The 22,380-nt window shown below is 38.3% G+C and overlaps 1 long non-coding RNA gene across 1 annotated transcript in view; it reads right to left on the bottom strand.

Moving 5' to 3' along the window:
* Positions 1 to 14,659: 14,659 nt before the first annotated feature.
* Positions 14,660 to 22,380, bottom strand: part of LOC307179955 — a 163,439-nt gene continuing 155,718 nt past the window's right edge. Inside the window, exon 5 of the long non-coding RNA XR_013825623.1 lies at positions 14,660 to 14,769. This is a non-coding gene — a long non-coding RNA (uncharacterized lncRNA). The remainder of the gene's footprint in view (positions 14,770 to 22,380) is intronic.

Consider the following 22,380-nt stretch of genomic DNA (forward strand, 5'->3'; position numbering starts at 1 on the left):
TAAACAAATAGGGAAGAAAAAGTCTCTTGCCTCTTCAGCAGGTTCAGTCTTGCCCCGGACTCCCTCCCGGCTAGCCATGGTGTACTAACCCCCTGCAAGCTGTGTTCACACCCACACCACCAGTCCTCTCCCTGCACTCCGACCGAAGCTTGAGGCTCAGCTCTCAGGCCCGCCCACCACAGCAGGTGAGCAGACAAGCCTCTTGGACTGGTGAATGCCAGTCGGCAGCGATCCTCTGTGCAGGAATCTCTCTGCTTTGCCCTCTGAACCCCTGTTGCTGTGCTCTCCTCCGCTGCTCTGAAGATTCTGACCTCCGAGACCCTTAGTCTCTGCCTGTGAAGGGGCCTCCTAGTGTGTGGAAACGTTTCCTCCTTCACAGCTCCCTCCCACTGGTGCAGGTCACATTCCTATATTTTTGTCTCTCTTTATTCTTTGTTCTTTTGCCTTACTCAGGTACGTGGGTATTTTCTTGCCTTTTGGGAGGTCTGAGGTCTTCTGCCAGTGTTTAGCAGGTGCTCTGTTGGACTTGTTCCACGTGTTGATGTATTTCTGATGGATCTGTGGGGAGGAAGGTGATCTCCGCATGTTAATCTTCTGCCATCTTCCCTGGGAGCGTTTTCTTAATTTCACATTCAGATTTTTCATCATTAGTGCATAGGAATGCCATTGATTTCTGTGCATTAATTTTGTATCCTGCTACTTTACAAAATTCATTGATTAGTTCTAGTAGTTTTCTGGTAGCATCTTTAGGATTCTCTATATATAGTATCATATCATTTGCAAACAGTGACAGCTTTAGATCTTCTTTTCTGATTTGGATTAATGTTCCTTCCTTTTCTTCTCTGATTACTCTGGTTAGAACTTCCAAAACCATGTTGAATAAGAGTGGTGAGAGTGGACAACCTTGTATTGTTCCTTTTCTTATTGGAAATAGTTACAGTTTCTCACCATTGAGGATGCTGTTGGCTGTGGGTTTGTCATATATTGCCTTTATTATGTTGAGGAAAGTTCCCTCTACACCTACTTTTTGCAGGGTTTTTATCATAACTCGGTGTTGAATTTTGTTGAAAGCTTTCTCTGCATCTATTGAGATGATCATATGATTTTTCTCCTTCAATTTGTTAATATGGTTCATCACATTGATTGATTTGCGTATATAGAAAAATCCGTGCATTCCTGGAAAAAACCCCACTTGATCATGGGGTATTATCATTTTAATGTGCTGTTGCATTCTGTTTGCTAGTATTTTGCTGAGGATTTTTGCATCTATATTCATCAGTGATATTGTCTTGCAGGTTTTTTTTGTGTGTGTGTGTGTGAACTCTTTGTCTCATTTTGGTATCAGGGTGATTGTGGTCTCGTAGAATGAGTTTGGGCGTGTTCCCCCCTTTGCTATATTTTGGAAGAGTTTGAGAAGGATATGTGTTTGCTCTTCTCTAAATGTTTGATAGAATTCGCCTGAGAAGCAATCTTGTCCTGGGCTTTTGTGTGTTGGAAGATTTTTTTTAATATCTCTATTGGAGGATAATTGCTTTACAATTCTCTGTTAGTTTCTGCCTTTTAATAAGGTGTATCAGTTATACATATACATATGTTCTCATATCTCTTTGTTGGAAGATTTTAAATCACAGATTCAATTTCACTGCTTGTGATTGGTCTGTTCATATTTTTATTTTATCCTGATTCAGTCTCAGCAGGTTGTGCATTGCTAAGAATTTGTACATTTCTTCCAGGTTGTCCATTTTATTGGCATAGAGTTGCTTTTAGTTATCTCTCATGATCTTTTGTATTTCTGCCGTGTCAGTTACTTCTCCTTTCCTCCTATTGATTTGAGACTTTTTTTTTCATGTGTCTGGTTAATGATTTGTCAATCTTGTTTATCTTCTCAAAGACACAGCTTTTAGTTTTATTGATCTTTGCTATCATTTCCTTCATTTATTTTTCATTTATTTCTGATCTGATCTTTGTTTTCTTTCCATCTCCTAACTTTGGGTTTGTTTTGTTCCTTCTCTAATTGCTTCAGGTGCACGGTTAGGTTGTTTATTCGAGATATTTCCTGTTTCTTAAGTAAGGATTGTATTGCTCTCATCTTCCCTCTTACAACTCTATTTTTTGCATCGCATAGGTTTTGATTCATCGTGTCTCCATTGTCATTTGTTTCTAGGTATTTTTTGATTTTCTCTTTGATTTCTTCAGTGATCACTTCGTTATTAAGTAGTGCATTGTTTTGCCTCCATGTGTTTGAATTTTTTACAGGTCTTTTCCTGTAATTGATATCTAGTCTCATAGCATTGTGGCCAGAAAAGATACTTGATACAATTTCAATTTTCTTATATTTACCAAGGGTTCATTTTTGACCCAAGATATGATCTATCCTGGAGAATGTTCCATGAGAACTTGAGAAAAATGTGTATTCTGTTGTTTTTGGATGGAGTGTCCTATAAATATCAATTAAGTCCATCTTGTTTAATGTATCATTTAAAGCTTGTGTTTCCTTATTTATTTTCATTTTGGATGATCTGTCCATTGGTGAAGGTGGGGTGTTAAAGTTCCATACTATGAATGTGTTACTGTTGATTTCACCTCTTACGGCTGTTAGTATTTGCCTTACGTATTGAGGTGCTCCTATGTTGTGTGCAGAAATATTTACAGTTGTTACATCTTCTTGGATCCATCCCTTGATCATTATCTAGTGTCCTTCTTTGTCTCTTCTAATAATCTTTATTTTAAAGGCTATATTTTCTTATATGAGAATTGTTACTTTAGCTTTCTTTTGGTTTCCATTTGCATAGAGTATCTTTTCCATCCCCTCACTTTCAGTCTGTATGCGTCTCTAGGTCTGAAATGGGTCACTTGTAGAGAGCATATATGTGGATCTTGTTTTTATATCTATTCAACCAGTCTGTGTCTTTTGGTGGGAGCATTTAATCCATTTACATTTAAGGTAATTAACCATATGTTTGTTCCTATTCCTATTTTCTTAATTGTTTTGAGTTTGTTATTGTAGCTGTTTTCCTTCTCTTTTGTTTCTTGCCTAGAGAAGATCCTTTAGCATTTGTTGTAAAACTGGTTTGGTGGTGCTGAACTCTCAACTTTTGCTTGTATGGAAAGGATTTAATTTCTCCATCAAATCTGAATGAGATCCTTACTGGGTAGTGTAATCTTGGTTGCAGGTTTCTCTCCTTCATCACTTTAAATATGTTCTGCCACTCCTTTCTGTCTTTCAGAGTTTCTGCTGAAAGATCAGCTCTTAACCTTATGTGAATTCCCTTGTGTATTATTTGTTGTTTTTCCCTTGCTGCTTTTAATATGTTTTCTTTGTATTTAAATTTTGACAATTTGATTAATATATGTCTTGGAATGTTTCTCCTTGGATTTATCCTGTATGGGACTCTCTGTGCTTCGTGGACTTGATTAAATATTTCCTTACCCATATTAGAGAAGTTTTCAACTATACTCTCTTCAAATATTTTCTCAGCCCATTTCATTTTCTCTTCTTCTTCTGGAACCCCTATAATTCGAATGTTGGTGAGTTTAATGTTGTCCCAGAGGTCTCTGGGACAGTCCTCATTTCTTTTCATTCTTTTTTCTTTATTCTGCTCTACAGTAGTTATTTCCACTATTTTATCTTCCAGGTCACTTATTCGTTTTTCTGCCTCAGTTATTCTGCTATTGATCCCTTCTAGAGTATTTTGAATTTCATTCATTGTGCTGTTCATCATTGCTGGTTTCATCTTTTGTTCTTCTAAGTCCTTGTTAAATGTTTCTTGCATTTTCTCTATTCTGTTTCCAAGATTTCGGATCATGTTCACTATCATTATTCTGAATTCTTTTTCAGGTAGACTGCCTACTTCCTCTTCATTTGTTAGGTCCAGTGGGTTTTTATCTTGCTGCTACATCTGCTGTGTGTTTTTCTGTCTTCTTATTTCGCTTATCCTACTGTGTTTGGGGTCTCCTTTTTGCAGGCTGCAGGTTTGTAGTTCCCGTTGTTTTTGGTGTCTGTTCCCAGTGGCAAAAGTTTGTTCAGTGGCTTTTGTAGGCTTCCCGGTAGAGGGGACTAGTGCCTGTGTTCTGCTGGATGAGGCTGGATCTTGTCTATCTGGTGGCCAACTCCACGTCTGGTGATGAGTTTTGAGATGTCTGTGGACTTATTATGACTTTAGGCAGCCTCTCTGCTAATGGGTGGGTTTGTGTTCTTCTCTTGCTAGTTGTTTGGCATAGGGTGTCCAGCACTGTAGCTTGCTGGTCGTTGAGTGAAGCTGGATGTTGTTGCTGAGATGGAGATCTCTGGGACATTTTCACCATTTGATATTACGTGGTGCTGGGAGTTCTCTTGTGGACCAGTGTCCTGAAGTTGTCTCTCCCACCTCAGAGGCACAGCACTGACACTTGGCTGCATCACCAAGAGCCTTTCATCCACACTGCTCAGAATAAAAGGGAGAAAAAGTAGAAAGAAGGAAGGAAAGAGGATAAAAGGAAAGCAAATAAAGTAAGATATAATAAAATATTTATTAAAATAAAAAGTAATTATTAAGAAATTTTTTTAAAGTAAAAAACAAACAAACAAAAAAACTGGATGGATAGAACCCTAGGACAAATAGTGAAAACAAAGCTATACAGACAAAATATCACCCAAAAGCAAACACATACACCCTCACAAAAAGAGAAAATGTGAAAACATAATAAATCTTGCTCTCAAAGTCCACCTCCTCAATTTCAGATGATTAATTGTCTATTCAGGTATTCCACAGATGCAGGGTACATCAAGTTGATTGTGGAAATATAATCAACTACTCCTGAGGCTGCCAGGAGAGATTTCCCTTTCTTTTCATTTTTCGCACAGCTCCCTGGGCTCAGCTTTGGATTTGGCCCCGCCTCTGCATGTAGGTCGCTGGCAGGCATCTCTTCTTCGCTCAGACAAGAGGGGGTTAAAGGAGCCACTGATTGGGGGCTCTGGCTCACTAAGGCTGGGGGGAAGGAGGGGTATGTAGTGTGGGGTGAGCCTGCAGTGACAGAGGCTGGCGTGACTTTGCGCCAGCCTGATGCGTGCCGTGTGCTCTCTCGGGGAAGTTGTCCCTGGATCCTGGGACCCTGGTAGTGGCGGGCTGCACAGGCTTCCCAGAAGGGAGGTGTGTATAGTGACCTGTGCTCACACACAGGCTTCTCTGTGGCACAGCAGCAGGCTTACTGTCTCAATCCGGTCTCTGGTGTTCGGGCTGTTAACCGCGGCTTGTGCCCGTCTTGGAGCTCGTTTAAGCAGCATTCTTAATCCCCTCTCCTGTCACACCAGGAAACAAAGCGGGAAGAAAAAGTCTTTGCCCCTTTGGCAGGTCCAGGCTTTACCCCGGACTCCCTCATGGCTAGCCGTGGTGCACTAACCCCCTGCAGGCTGTGTTCACGCTGACAACAGCAGTACTCACCCTGCACTCCGAACGAAGCCTGAGCCTCAGCTCTCAGGCACGCCCACCCCAGCACGTGAGCACACAATCCTCTCGGGCTGGTGAATGCCAGTCAGCACCAATCCTCTGTGCGGGAATCTCTCCTCTTTGCCCTCTGCACCACTTTTGCTGTGCTGTCCTCCGCTGCTCCAAAGCTTCCGCCCTCCGAGACCCGCAGTCTCCACCCACAAAGGGTCTTCCTAGTGTGTGGAAACTTTTCCTCCTTCACAGCTCCCACCCATTGGGCAGGTCCCGTTCCTATTCTTTTGGTTCTGTTTATTCTTTTTCTTTTGCCCTACTCAGGTACGTGGGGATTTTCTTGCCTTTTGGGAGGTCTGAGTTCTTCTGCCAGTGTTCAGTAGATGTTCTGTAGGAGTTTCTCCACGTTTTGATGTATTTCTGATGTATCTGTATGGAGGAAGATGATTTCCACGTCTTACTCTTCCACCATCGTCCCTGGGAGCATTTTCTTAATTTCACTTTCAGCTTTTCCATAATTAGTGTATAGGAATGCCACAGATTTCTGTGTATTAATTTTGTATCCTGCTACTTTACAAAATTCATTGATTAGCTCTAATAGTTTCCTGGTTGCATCTTTAGGATTCTCTATATAGTATCATATCATCTTCAAAGAGTGACAGCTTTATTTCTTCTTTTCTGATTTGGATTCCTTTTACTTCATTTTTCTCTCTGATTACTGTGGATACAACTTCCAAAACTATGTTGAATAAGACTGGTGAGAGTGGGCAACCTTGTATTGTTCCTGGTCTAATTGGAAACGGTTTAAGTTTCTCACCATTGAGGATGATGTTGGCTGTGTGTTTGTTATATATGGCCTTTATTATGTTGAGGAAAGTTCCCCCTATGCCTACTTTTGCAGAGTTTTTATCATTAATGGGTGGTGAATTTTGTCAAAAGCTTTCTCTGCATCAATTGAGATGATCATATGGTTTTTCTCCTTCAAGTTGTTAATATGACGTTTCACATTGATTGATTTGTGTATATTGAAGAATTCTTGCATTCCTGGAATAAACCCCACTTGATCATGGTGTATTATCCCGTTAATGCGCAGTTGCTTTCTGTTTGCTAGTATTTTCTTGAGGATTTTTGCATCTATGTTCATCAGTGTTATTGGCCTGCAGTTTTTGTTTTTTTAATGACATCTTTGTCTGGTTTTGGTATCAGGGAGATGGTAGCCTTGTAGAACGAGTTTGGGCGTGTTCCTTCCTCTGGTATATTTTGGAAGAATTTGAGAAAGATACATGTTAGCTCTTCTCTAAATGTTTGATAGAATTTGCCTGTGAAGCCATCTTGTCCTGGGCTTTTGTGTGTTGGAAGATTTTTTTAATACCTTTATTGGAGTATAATTGCTTAACAATTGTGTGTTAGTATCTGCCTTTTAATAAAATGTATCAGTTATACATAAACCTATGATCCCATATCACTTTGTTTGAAGATTTTTAATCACAGATTCTATTTCAGTGCTTGTAATTCGTGTGCTCATATTTTTTATTTCATCCTGATTCAGTCTCAGCAGGTTGTGCTTTTTCTAAGAATTTGTCCATTTTATTGGCATAGAGTTGCTTGTAGTTATGTCTCATGAACTTTTGTATTTCTGCCATGTCAGTTGTTACTTCTCCTTTTTAATTTCTAATTCTATTGATTTCAGACCTCTCCCTTTTATTTTGTGTCTGGCTATGGTTTATCAATCTTGTTTATCTTCTCAAAGACACAGCTTATAGTATTATTGATCTTTGCTATTGTTTCCTTCATTTCTGATTCATTTATTTGTGATCTGATCTTTATGATTTCTTTCCTTCTGCTAAATTTGTGTTATTTTTTTTGTTCTTTCTCTAATTGTGTTAGGTGCATGTTTAGGTTATTTATTCAAGATGTTTCCTGTTTATTAGGGTACAATTGTATTGCTATAAACTTCCCTCTTAGAACTGTTTTTGTTGCATCCCATAGGTTTTGCTTCGTCGTGTCTCCATTCTCATTTTTTCTAGGTATTTTTTGATTACATCTTTGATTTTTTCAGTGATCACTTCATTATTAAGTAGTGTATTGTTTTGCCTCCATGTGTTTGTATTTTCTAAAGTTTTTTTCCTGTAATTGTTATCTAGTCTCATAGTATTGTTTTCGGAAAAGATACGTGATACAATTTCAATGTTCTTAAATTTACCAAGTCTTGATTTGTGACCCAAGACATGATCTATCCAGGAGAATGTTGCAGGAGCACTTGAGAAAAATGTGTATTTTGTTGTCTTTGTCTATAAATATCAATTAAGTCCATCTTGTTTAATGTATTATTTTAAGCTTCTGTTTCCTTATTTATTTTCATTTTGCATGATCTTTCTATTGGTGAATGTGGGGTGTTAAACTCCCATACTATGTATGTGTTACTGTCGATTTCCTATTTTGTGGCTGTTAGTAGATGCCTTATGTATTGAGGTGCTCCTATGTTGGGTGCATATATATTTAAAATTGTTATATCTTCTTCTTGGATCAATCCCTTGATCATTATCCAGTGTACTTATCTGTCTCTTCTAATAGTCTTTATTTTAGAGACTATATGTCCGATATGAGAATTGCTCCTCCAGCTTTCTTTTGGTTTGCATTTGCATGTCTGAAAGAAATGCACAAATTCTTTGAAATGCGCAACCTGCTGACACTGAACAAGGATGAAATAGAAAATATGAACAGACAAATCTCAAGTACTGAAATTGAAACTGTGATTAAAAATTTTCCAACAAACCAAAGCGCAGGATCAGATGGCTTCACAGGCAAATTCTATAATACATATAGAAAAGAGCTAGCACTGATCCTTGTCAAACTCTTCCAAACTAAAGCAGAGGGAGGACCTCTCCCAAACTCATTCCACAAGGCCACAATCACCCTGATACAAAAACCAGACTAATATGACACAAAGAAATGAAATTATAGGCCAATATCACTGATGAACATAGATGCAAATCTCTTCAACAAAATACTAGCAAACGGATACCAACAGCACATTAAAGGATCATACACCGTGATCAAGTGGGGTTTATTCCAACAATGCAAGCATTCTTCAATATACGCAAATCAATCAATGTGATACACCATATTAACAAACTGAAGGAGAAAAACCATATGACCATCTCAATAGATGCAGAGAAAGCTTTCCACAAAATTCAACACCCATTTATGATAAAAACCCTCCAGAAAATAGGCAGAGAGGGAACTTTCCTCAACATATCAAAGACCGTATATGACAAGCCCACAGCCAACATTGTCATCAATGGTTAAAAACTGAAAGAATTTCCACTAAGATCAGGAACAAGATAAGGTTGCCCACTCTCACCACTATTATTCAACATCGTTTTGGAAGTTTTAGCCACAGCAATCAGAGAATAAAAACAAATAAAAGGGATCCAAATAGGAAAAAAAGAAGTAAAGCTGTCACTGTTTGCAGAAGACATGATACTATCCATAGAGAATCCTAAAGATGCTACTAGAAAACTACTGGAGCTGATCAATGAATTTGGTAAAGTAGCAGGATACAAAATTAATGCACAGAATTCTCTGGCATTCCTATACGCTAATGATGAAAAATCTGAAATTGAAATCAAGAAAACACTCCCGGGCTTCCCTGGTGGCGCAGTGGTTGAGAGTTCGCCTGCCGATACAGGGGACACGGGTTCGTGCCCCGGTCTGGGGAAATCCCACATGCCGTGGAGCGGCTGGGCCTGTGAGCCATGGCTGCTGGGCCTGCGCGTCCGGAGTCTGTGCTCTGCAACGGGGGAGGCCACAATAGTGAGAGGCCCATGTACTGCAAAAAAAAAAAAAAGAAGAAAACACTCCCATTTACCATTGCAACAAAAACAATAAAATATCTAGGACTAAACCTACATAAGGAGACAAAAGACCTGTATGCAGAAAATTATAAGACACTGATGAAAGAAATTAAAGATGATACAAATAGATGGAGAGATATACCATGTTCTTGGATTGGAAGAATCAACATTGTGAAAATGACTCTACTACCCAAAGCAATATACAGATAAAATGCAATCCCTATCAAACTACCACTGGCATTTTTCACAGAACTAGGACAAAAAATTTCACAATTTGTATGGAAACAAAAGACCCCGAATAGTAAAAGCAATCTTGAGAATGAAAACCGGAGCTGGAGGAATCAGGCTCCCTGACTTCAGACTATACTACAAGGCTACAGTAATCAACACAGTATGTTACTGGCACAGAAACAGAAGATAGATCAATGGAACAGGATAGAAAGCCCAGAGATAAACCCACGCACATATGGTCACCTTATCTTTGATAAAAGAGGCAGGAATGTTCAGTGGAGAATGGACAGCCTCTTCAATCTAGCACTGGCATTTTTCACAAAACAAGAACAAACATTTTCACATATTGTATGGAAACACAAAAACCCCTAATAGGCAAAGAAATCTTGAGAATGAAAAATGGAGTTGGAGGAACCCGGCTCCCAACCTTCAGACAATACTAAAAGGTACAGTAATGAAGACAGTATGTTACTGGCACAAAAACAGAAATATAGATCAATGGAACAGGATAGAAAGTCCAGGCAAAAACCCTGGCACATATGGCCACCTTATCTTTGAAAAGATAGGGAAGAATATAAAGTGGAGAAAAGACAGCCTCTTCAAAACGTGGTGCTGAAAAACCTGGAAAGGTGCATGTAAAAGTATGAAATTAGAACACTCCCTAACACCATACACAAAACTTAACTCATAATGGATTAAAGACCTACAAACAGGGCCAGACACTATCAAACTCTTAGAGAAAAGCATAGACAGAACACGCTATAACATAAATCACCGCAATATTCTTTCTGACCAACATCCTAAAGAAAAGGAAATAAAAACAAAAATAAACAAATGGGACATAATGAAACTTCAAAGCTTTTGCACAACAAAGGAAATCATAAACAAGACCAAAAGACAACCCTCAGAATGGGAGTAAATATTTGCAAATGAAGCAACTGACAAAGGATTAATCTCCAAAATTTATAAGCAGCTCATGCAGCTCAGTAAGAAAAAAAACAAACAACCCTGTCCAAAAATGGGCAGAAGACCTAAATAGGCATTTCTCCAAAGAAGATATACAGACTACCAACAAATACATGAAATAATGCTCAACATCATTAATCATTAGAGAAATGCAAATCAAAACTACAATGAGATATCATCTCACACCAGTGAGAATGGTCATCATCAAAACATCTTGAAACAATAAATGCTGGAGAGGGTGTGGAGAAAAGGGAACACTCTTGCACTGCTGGTGGGAATGTGAATTGATACAGCCACTATGGAGAACAGTATGTAGGTTCCTTAAAAAACTACAAATAGACCTACCATATGACCCAGCAATTCCACTACTGGGCATATACCCTAAGAAAACCATAATTCAAAAAGGGTCATGTACCAAAATGTTCATTGCAGCTCTATTTACAATAGCGCAGAGATGGAAACAACCTAAGTGCCCACCATCGGATGAATGGATAAAGAAGATGTGGCACATATATACAATGGAATATTACTCAGCCATAGAAAGAAATGAAATTGAGCTATTTGTAATGAGGTGGATAGACCTAGAGTCTGTCATACAGAGTGAAGAAAGTCAGAAAGAGAAAGACAAATACTGTATGCTAACACATATATATGGAATTTAAGAAAAAAATGTCATGAAGAACCTAGGGGTAAGGCAGGAATAAAGACACAGACCTACTAGAGAACGGACTTGAGGATATGGGGAGGGGGAAGGGTGAGCTGTGATAAAACGAGAGAGAGGCATGGACATATATACACTACCAAATGTAAGGTAGAGAGCTAGTGGGAAGCAGCCACATAGCACAAGGTTATCAGCTCGGTGCTTTGTGACCACCTGGATGGGTGGGATAGGAAGGGTGGGAGGGAGGGAGACGCAAGAGGGAAGAGTTATGGGAACATATGTATATGTATAACTGATTCACTTTGTTATAAAGCAGAAACTAACACACCATTGTAAAGTAATTATATCCCAATAAAGATGTTAAAAGAAAATAAATAAATAAATAAAAATTAAAAAAATAAAAAGAGAGAGCAAGAAAGAAAAAAATAAAGAAAAAAAAACTAAGTACACTCCCTAACACCATACACAAAAATAAACTGAAAATTGATTAAAGACCTAAATGCAAGGCCAGACACTATCAAACTCTTAGAGGAAAACATAGGCAGAACACACTACCACCTAAATCCCAGCAAGATCCTTTTCGACCAACCTCCTAGAGAAATGGAAATAAAAAGAAAAATAAACAAATGGGACCTAATGAAACTTAAAAGCTTTTGCACAGCAAAGGAACCATAAACAAGACCAAAAGATAACCCTCATAATGGGGGAAAATATTTGCAAATGAAGCAGCTTACAAAGAATTAGTCTTCAAAATTTACAAGCAGCTCATGCAGCTCCATATAAAAAAAAAAAAAAACCTAATCAAAAAATGGTCAGAAGGCCTAAATAGACATTTCTCCAAAGAAGATATACAGATTGTCAATAAACACATGAAAGAATGCTCAACATCATTAATCCTTACAGAAATGCAAATCAAAACTATAATGAGGGCTTCCCTGGTGGCGCAGTGGTTGAGAATTCGCCTGCTGACTCAGGGGACCCGGGTTCGTGCCCTGGTCTGTGAGGATCCCACTTGCCGTGGAGCGGCTGGGCCCGTGAGCCATGGCCGCTGAGCCTGCGCGTCCGGAGCCTGTGCTCCACAACGGGAGAGGCTACAACAGTGAGAGGCCCGCGTACCACAAAAAAAACCACAAAACTATAATGATATATCATCACACACCAGTCAGAATGGCCATCATCAAAAAATCTAGAAACAATAAACACTGGAGAGGGTGTGGAGACAAGATAAAACACGAGCACTGTTGGTGGGAATGTAAATTGATACAGCCACTATGGAGAACAGTATGGAGGTTCTTTAAAAACTAAAAATAGGGCTTCCCTGGTGGTGCGGTGGTTGGGAGTTGGCTGGCCACTGCTGGAGTGTGGGTTCATGCCTGGTCCTGGAGGGTCCCATGTGTCTCGGAGCGGATGGGCCCATGGGCCGTGGACGCTGGGCATGCGCGACCAGAGCCTGTGCTCCGTGGCAGGAGAGGCCGCAGCAGTGAGAGGCCCGAGTCCTACAAATAAATAAATAAATAAATAAATAAAAATAATAGAACTACCATATGGCCCAGCAATCCCATTTCCCACTACTGGGCATATACCCTGAGAAAACCATAATTCAAAAAGTGTCATGTACCAAATAATCATATCAGCTCTATTTACAACAGCCAGAACATGGAAGCAACTTAAGTGTCCATCAACAGATGTATGGATAAAGAAGATGTGGCCCATATATACAGTGGAATATTACTCAGCCATAAAAGGAAATGAAATTGAGTTATTTGTAGTGAGGTGGATGGACCTAGAGTCTGTCATGCAGAATGAAGTAAGTCAGAAAGAGAAAAACAAATACCGTATGCTAACACATATATATGAAATCTAAGTAAAAAGAAAAAAAAAGGTCATGAAGAACCTTGGGGCAAGATGGGAATAAAGACACAGACATACTAGAGAATGGACTTGAGGATGTGGGAAGTGGGAATGGTAAGCTGTGACAAAGTGAGTGAGTGGTATGGACATATACACACTACCAAACGTAAAATAGATAGCTAGTGGGAAGCAGACACATAGCATAGGCAGATCAGCTCGGTGTTTTGTGACCACCTAGAGGGGTGGCAAATGAAGGGTGGGAGGGAGGGAGATGCAAGAGGGAAGAGATATGGGAACATATGTATATGTATAACTGATTCACTTTGTTATAAAGCAGAAACTAACAGACCATTGTAAAGCAATTATACTCCAATAAAGATGTTTAAAAAATAATAATAATTTCCCATGCATCCCTTCCCCCAGCCCCTGATGATCACAATTTTACTTTCTGTCTTTATGATTTGATTAAGTATCTCATATAAATGGAATTGTATAGCATTTGTCTTATATGACAGGCTTATTTCACTTAGCATATTGTCTTCAAGACTTATACTTGTAGCATATGTCAGAATTTCCTTCTTTTATAAGTCTAAAAATATTCTATTTTATGTACATATATTTTGTTTATTCATCAATGGACACTTGGGAAATTTCTATGTTTTGGTTATTATGAATAATGCTGCTATGATCATTGGTGTAAAATATCTCTTTGAGACAACGCTATCAATTCTTTTGGGAGTAAACCGAGATGTAGAGTTGCTTGATCGTATGGTAATTCTATTATTAATTTTTGAAGAATGGTTATACTCTTTTTTATGAGGCTAAAACACACACTGAAACCAAGAGGGTACAAGAGTTCCAAATTCTCCACCTCTCCACAAATAACACTTGTTATTTTCCGTTTATAATATAGTAGCCATCCTAAAGGGCATGAGTTAGTATCACACTGCAGTTTTGTTTTTCATTTGCCAATTATTTCTGATGCCGTGCATCTCTTATGTGTTTATTGCAATTTGTATATCATTTTTGGAGAAATGTCTATTCAAGTTTTTCTCCATTTTTGAATCAGGTTGTACATTTTTTTGTTGTTGAGTTTTCATTTTCTATATATTCTGGATATTAATCTGTTATATGTGATAGCAAATGTTTCCTCCCATTCTGTGAGTTGCCGTTTTACTCTGTTGATATTATTTTAATGCACACATTTCTAAAATTTTTATGAAGTCAATTAGTTTATTTTTTCCTTTGTTTCCTCTGATTTTGTTTTCATATCCAAGAAACCTCTGCCAAATTCAATGTCATGAAGCATTTGCCCTATGCTTTCATCTAGGGATTTTATGATTTTAGGTCTTTGATCCATTTAGAGTTAATTTTTTATATCTTGCAAGATAAGGCTCCAACTTCATTCTTTCACATGTAGATAACCATTTTTCCTGGCCCTATATTTTGAGGGGACTGTCCTTTTCAATATATCAATATTTTAATGGAATAAGACCTTCCTTGTTTTTGTACCTCCATCCTATAACATCTCACATTCATTCATGAACAACAGTGCTCCTGTGGGAATAGTAAGATATAGCACCATACACCAAGGGAACTGGGAGGAATCTTGCTCACCTCTGGCAACAGGCAGATGGACTTCAGTGCAGACTGTGGAAATGGCATGGCCTGTGATCCAGCCCTATAACCTCATGGCTGTGGTATGGAAACATTTGAATTGGACATACGTTCATAGACAAGAAAGCTTTTGTGGAAGTCCGGTTCTCCAGAGGAAAATTCCAGCACTCTGAGGTAGTAAAAACGAGTTAAGATGAAAGTGAGTGCATAAGAGGAACAGGTTTACTTTGAAAGGATCACCCTTCCCCAAAGATGGCACAGCTTAGAACTAAACTAGCTGATTATCTCTCCAATAAGTGAAAGGGAGTGTGAGAGTAAGTGCTCAGCTTCCCCAGCTGTGAAGAATGGTAACTAGAGACAAGGAGGGTCATTATACAATGACAAAGTTGTAAATTGATCAAGAAGATACAGTAACAATAAATATATAAGCACCCAACATTGGAACACCAAAACGTAGTAAGCAAATACTAAGAGCTGAAGGGAGAAGTAGACAACACAAGAGGAGTAGGACATTTCAATACCCCACTTTCAGCAATGGATAGGTCACCAAGAGAAAAAAAATCAACTAGAAAACATAGAATTTGAAATGTACTTTAGACTAAATGGACCTAACAGATATGTGTGTGTGTGTGTGTGTGTGTGTGTGTGTGTGTGTGTGTGTATGTAATATTCCATTAACAGAAACAAAATACATATTATTTTTCTCAAATGTTCACAGAACATTCTCCAGGATAGATAATATGATAGAACACAAAACATGGCTTAGCAAATTTGAAATTATACCAAGTAACTTTTCTGACAATAAAAGCATAAAACTAAAAAAAAACAGAAAACTAGAATCAACACAAGGAAAGCTGAAAAATTTACAAATATGTGAAAATTAAACAAAACATTTATGATCAACAAATAGGTCAAAGAAGAAATGTTTTCAAATGTTTCAAAATCTCAAAACAAATGAAAATGGAAGCACAGTGTACCAAAACCTATGGGATCCTGCAAAAGCAGTTCTAACGGGGAAATTTACAGTGATAAATACGTATATTATGAAAAACATAAAATCTCAAATAATCAAAGTAACATTACATGTGAAGAAAATAAGAAAAGAAAAGCAAACTAAGCTCAAAGATAGCTGAAAAAAGGGAATAACAAAGATCAAAACATAAACAATAAAATATAGCCCAGGAAATTAACAGAAAAGATCAACATAACTAAGAGAAGATTTTTCTTTGAAAATTGAAAAACTTTATGAGACTAAGAAAAATGAGAGAAGACTCAAATAAATGATATTGATAATCAAAAAGAGACATTAAAATGAATATCAAAGAAATCATAAGAGACTTCTATGAACATTTATATGCAAACAAATCAGAAAACCTAAAATAAATGGATAAATTTCTAGAAATATGATTACCAAGACTAAATCATGGGGACTTCCCTGACAGTCCAGTGGTTAAGATTTCACCTTCCAATGCAGAGCATGCAGGTTTGATCCCTGGTCAGACAGCTAAGATCTCATAAGCTTTGGGGCCAAAAAAACCAAAACATAAAACAGAAGGAATATTGTTACAAAATCAAAAAAAAACTTTAAAATTGGTTCACATTAAGAAATATTTCCTTAAAAGAGACTAACTCATGAAGAAATAGGAAATATAAATGAAGCAATAACACATAAGGGGATTGAGTCAGTGATCAAAAACTTCCCAACTAAGAAAAGTTTAAGAACAGATACAGATTTACCTGGTAAATTCTACTAAATATTTAAAGAAGAATTCACTCTGATCCTTTTCAACTGTTCCTAAAAAATCAGAGGCGAGGGAGCATTCCCAAACTCATTCTGTGAGGCCAGCAGTACCCTGACACCAAAGACATTTGGACACTACCAGAAAAGAAAACTACAGACCACTACCCCCAATAATTTTAGATGCAAAAACTGTTAAGAAAACATTAGCAAAGCGAATTCAACATCATGGTAAAAAGATGCTCTACTTAAACAAATCAGTCAATGATACACCACATCAATAGAATGAAAGATTAAAATCATATAATTATCTCAATAGATGCAGAAAAGGAATTTGACAAAGTACAACACCGTTTTATGATAAGAAAAGAAACTCTCAACAAATTGGGTAAGGAAGGAACATACTTCAACATAATAAAAACCATAGATGACAAGCTCACAGCGAATAGTTTACTCAACAATGAACTGTTCAAAGATTTCCTCTAAGATCAGAAACAAGACAAAGGCGCCCAATCTCACCATTTTTACTCAACATAGTACTGGAAGTTCTGGCTAAAGCAATTAGACAATTTTTTAAAAAGACATCTAAATTGGAAATGGAGTAAAGTTACCTTTTTCCATTTGAGGTGATTGTATATATAGAGAATTCTGAAACCCAACAAAATTGTTAAAACTAAACAATAAATTCAGTAAGTAGGATAAAAAAAATCAACATACAGGTAAAAATAAGTTGCATCCCTCTATATAAAAATAATATAGCTTAAAATAAAGAGAACAATCCCATTTACAGCATCAACAAGAATAAAATACTTTAAAATTTTAAATCAGGAAGTGAAAGATTTGTACACTGAAATACAAGGCCCTAATGATAGAAACTGAAAAAGACACAGGTAAATATAAAGATATCTTGTGATCAAAGATCAGAAAAATTAATAATAAAATATCCATACAAACGAAAATTATTTATAGATTAATTGCAATCCTTATCAGAATTCCAACAGCATTTTTCAGACAAATAGGAAAGGCAAATCCTAAAAATTTATATGGAACCAGAAGAAAAAAGAAATAAACACCCAGTATAAAAAGCAATCCTAAAAGATGGCGGAAGAGTAAGATCTGGAAATCACCTTCTAAACCATGATACATCGGAAATACCTCTACACGTAGAACTGCTACTATACAACACCAAATGAACGCTGGCAAAAGACCTCAGACCTCCTGAAAGGCAAGAAACTCCCCACGTACCTGTGTAAGGCAAAAGAAAAAAGAAAAAAAAGAGACAAAAGAATAAGGATGGGACCAGCACCAGTGGGAGGGAGCTGTGAAGGAGGAAAGGTTTCCACACACTAGAAGACCCTTCACTGGCGGAGACTGTGGGGGGCGGAGGGGGAAGCTTCAGAGCCATGGAGGAGAGTGCAGCAAGCGGTGTGTGGAGGGCAAAGAGGAGAGATTCCCCCACATAGGATTGGTACCGCCCAGCACTCACCAGCCCGAGAAGCTTGTCTGCTCACCTGCTGGGACAGGTGGGGGCTGGGATGTGAGGTTCAGGCTTTGGTAAGATGCAGGGAGAGGACTGGTGTTGGCTGCGTAAACACCACCTGAAGGGGTCACTGCATCACGGCTAGCTGGGAGGGAGTCTGGTAAAAGGCTGGAGCTGCCATAGAGACAAGAGACTTTTCCTTGCCTCTTTGTTTCTTGGTGTGAGAGGAGAGGGGATTAAAAGCACTGTTTAAAGGAGCTCCAGAGATGGACACGAGACGCGGCTAGCAGTGCGGACCCCAGAGACGGGCATGAGACACTAAGGCTGCTGCTGCAGCAACCACGAAGCCTGTGTGCAAGCACAGGTTACTCTCCACACCACACCTCCCGGGAGCCTGTGCAGCCCACCACTGCCAGGGTCCCTTAATCCAGGGACAAATTCCTTGGGTGAATGCACGGCATGCCCCAGGCTAGTGCAATGACATGCTGGCCTCTGTCACCGCAGGCTTGCCCCACATCTGTTCGCATCCCTCTCCTCGGCTTGAGTGAGCCAGAGCCCCTGAAGCAGCTGCTCCTTTAACCCCGTGCTGTCTGAGTGAAGGACAGACACCCTCAGGCGACCTACATGCAGAGGTGGGGCCAAATCCAAAGCTGAACCCCAGGAGCTGTGCAAACACAGAAGACAAAGGGAAATTTCTCCCAGGAGCTTCAGAAGCAGCAGATTAAAGCTCCACAATCAAATTGGTATACCCTGCATCTGTGGAATGCCTGAATAAACAATGAATCATCCATATTGAGGAGGTTGACTTTGGGAGAAAGATAGATTATTTTTTCCCATTTTCCTCTTTTTGTGAGTGTGTCTGTGTATGTTTCTGAGTCTGTATAGCTTTGCTTTCAACATTTGTCCTAGGGTTCTGTCCATCTGAATTTTTATAAAAATATTTTCCTTAATAATTTTTTTTTATTTTAATAACTTTATTTAATTTTACCTTACTTTATTTTATTTTATCCTCTTTCTTTCTTTCTATTTTCTCTCCCTTTTATTCTGAGCCATGTGGAGGACAGGTTCTTGGTGCTCCAGCCAGGCATCAGGGCTGTGATCCTGACGTGGGAGAGCCAACTTCAGGACAGTGGTCCACAAGAGAACTCCCAGCTACACGTAATATCAAATAGCAAAAATCTCCCAGAGATCTCCATCTCAACAACAACACCCAGTTTCACTCAAGGACCAGCAAGCTACAGTGCTGGACACCCTAGGCCAAACAACTAGCAAGACAGGAACACAGCCCCATCCATTAAGAAAAGGGCCATCTAAAATCATAATAAGGCCACAGACACCCCAAAACACACCACCAGACGTGGACCTGCCTACCAGAAAGACAAGATCAAACCTCATCCACCAGAACACAGGCACTAGTCCCTTCCACCAGGAAACCTACACAACCCACTGAGCCAACCTTAGCGACTGGAGACAGACACCATAAACAATGGGAACTATGAACGTGCAGCCTGCAAAAAGGAGACCCCAAACACAGTGAGATAAACATAATGAAAAGACAGAAAAACATACAGCAGATGAAGGAGCAAGGTAAAAACACATCAGACCTAACAAATGAAGAGGAAATAGGCAGTCTACTGAAAAAGGATTCAGAATAATGATAGTAAGGATGATCCAAAATCCTGGAAATAGAATAGAGAAAATGCAAGAAACATTTAACAAGGACCTAGAAGAACAAAAGAGGAAACAAGCAATGACCAAGAACACAAAAAATGAAATTAAAAATACCCTAGAAGGGATCAATAGCAGAATAACTGAGGCAGAAGAACGGATAAGTGATCTGCAAGATAAAAGAGTGGAAATAACTATTGCAGAGCAGAATAAAGGAAAAAGAATGAAAAGAACTGAGGACAGTCTCAGAGACCTCTGGGACAACATTAAACGCACCAACATTCGAATTATAGGGGTTCCAGAAGAAGAAGAGAAAAAGAAAGGGACTGAGAAAATATTTGAAGAGATTATAGTTGAAGATTTCCCTAATATGGAAAAGGAAATAGTTAATCAAGTCCAGGAAGCACACAGAGTCCCAAACAGGATAAATCCAAGGACAAACTCGTCAAGACACATATTAATCAAACCATCAAAAATTAAATACAAAGAAAACATATTAAAAACAGCAAGGGAAAAACAACAAATAAAGCACAATGGAATCCCCATAAGGCTAACAGCTGAACTTTCAGCAGAAATTCTACAAGTCAGGAGGGAGTGGCAGGACATATTTAAAGTGATGAAGGAGAAAAACCTGCAACCAAGATTACTCTACCCAGCAAGGATCTCATTCAGATTTGATGGAGAAATTAAAACCTTTACAGACAAGCAAAAGCTGAGAGAGTTCAGCACCACCAAACCAGCTTTACAACAAAAGCTAAAGGAACTTCTCTAGGCAAGATACACAAGAGAAGGAAAATACCTACAATAACAAACCCAAAACAATTAAGAAAATGGGAAGAGGAACAAACATATCGATAATTACCTTAAATGTAAATGGATGAAATGCTCCCACCAAAAGACACAGACTGGCTGAATGGATACAAGAACAAGACCCATATATATGCTGTCTACAAGACACCCACTTCAGACCTAGGGACACATACAGAATGAAAGTGAGGGGATCGAAAAAGATATTCCATGCTGCAGAAATGAAAACAAAGCTGGAGTAGCAATTCTCATATCAGACAAAATAGACTTTAAAATAAAGACTATTACAAGAGACAAAGAAGTACACTACATAATGATCAATGGACCGATTCAAGAAGAAGATATAACAATTGTAAATATTTATGCTCCCAGCACAGAGCACCTCAATACATAAGGAAAGTACTAACAGCCTTACAAGGGGAAATTGACAATAACACAATCAGCGTAGGATACTTGAACACCCCACTTTCACCAATGGACAGATGATCCAAAATGAAATTAAATAAGGAAACACAAGCTTTAAATGATACGTTAAACAAGATGGACTTAATTCATAGTTTTAAAACATTCCAATCGAAAACAACAGAATACACACTTTTCCGAATTGCTGTTGGAACATTCCCCAAGGTAGATCATACCTTGGGTCACAAACCAAGTCTTGGTAAATTTAAGAAAATTGAAATTGTACCCAGTATCTTTTCCAACCACAACGCTATGAGACTAGATATCAATTACAGGAAAAGGTCTGTAAAAAAAAAAAAAAAAACACATGGAGGGTAAACAATACACTACTTAATAACCAAGTGATCACTGCAGAAATCAAAGTGGAAATCAAAAAATACCTAGAAACATGACAATTGGAGACATGATGAACCAAAACTTATGGGATGCAGCAAAAGCAGTTCTAAGAGGGAAGTTTATAGCAATATAATCCTACCTTAAGAAACAGGAAACATATCAAATGAACAAGCTAACCTTGCACCTAAAGCAATAGAAAAAGAAGAACAAACTTACCCCAAAGTTAGCAGAAGGTAGGAAATCATAAATATCAGATCAGAAATAAATGAAAAAGAATTGAAGGAAACGATAGCAAAGATCAATAAAACTAAAAGCTGGTTCTTTGAGAAGATAAACAAAATTGATAAACCATTAGCCAAATTCATCAAGAGAAAAAGGGAAGAGACTCAAATCAATAGAATTAGAAATAAAAAAGGATAAGTAACAACTGACATGGAAGAAATACAGAAGATAATGAGAGATTACTGCAAGCAACTGTATGCCAATAAAATGGAAACCTGGAAGAAATGGACACATTTTTGAAATGCACAACCTGAGAAAACTGAATCAGGAAGAAATAGAAAATATGAACAGATTAATAACAAGCACTGAAATTGAAACTGTGATTTAAAATCTTCCAACAAACAAAAGCCGAGGACCAGATGGCTTTACAGGGGAATTCTATCAAAAATTTAGAGAAGAGCTAACACCTACCCTTCTCAAACTCTTCCAGAATATAGCAGAGGGAGGAACACTTCAAAACTCACTCTACGAGGCCACCATCACCTTGATACCAAAACCAGACAAGGATATCACAAAGAAAGAAAATTACAGGCCAATATCACTGAAGAACATAGATGAAAATATCCTCAACAAAATACTAGCAAACAGAAGCCAACAGCACATTAAAAGGATAATACACCATGATCAAGTGAGGTTTATTCCAGGAATGCAAGGATTCTTCAATATAAGCAAATCAACCAATGTGATATACCATATTAACAAATTGAGGGAGAAAAAACATATGATCATCTCAATAGATGCAGAGAAAGCTTTTGACAAAATTCAACACCCATTTATGATAAAAACCCTGCAGAAAGTAGGCATAGAGGGAACTTTTCTCAACACAATAAAGGCCATATATGACAAACCCACAGCCAACATCATCCTCAATGGTGAAAACTGAAAGCATTTCCACTAAGATCAGGAACAAGACAAGGTTGCCCACTCTCAACACTCTCATTCAACATAGTTTTGGATGTTTTAGCCACAGCAATCAGAGAAAAAAAGGAAATAAAAGGAATCCAAAT

This window comes from Stenella coeruleoalba (assembly GCF_951394435.1).
Source record: "Stenella coeruleoalba genome assembly, chromosome: X".
NCBI lineage: Eukaryota > Metazoa > Chordata > Mammalia > Artiodactyla > Delphinidae > Stenella > Stenella coeruleoalba.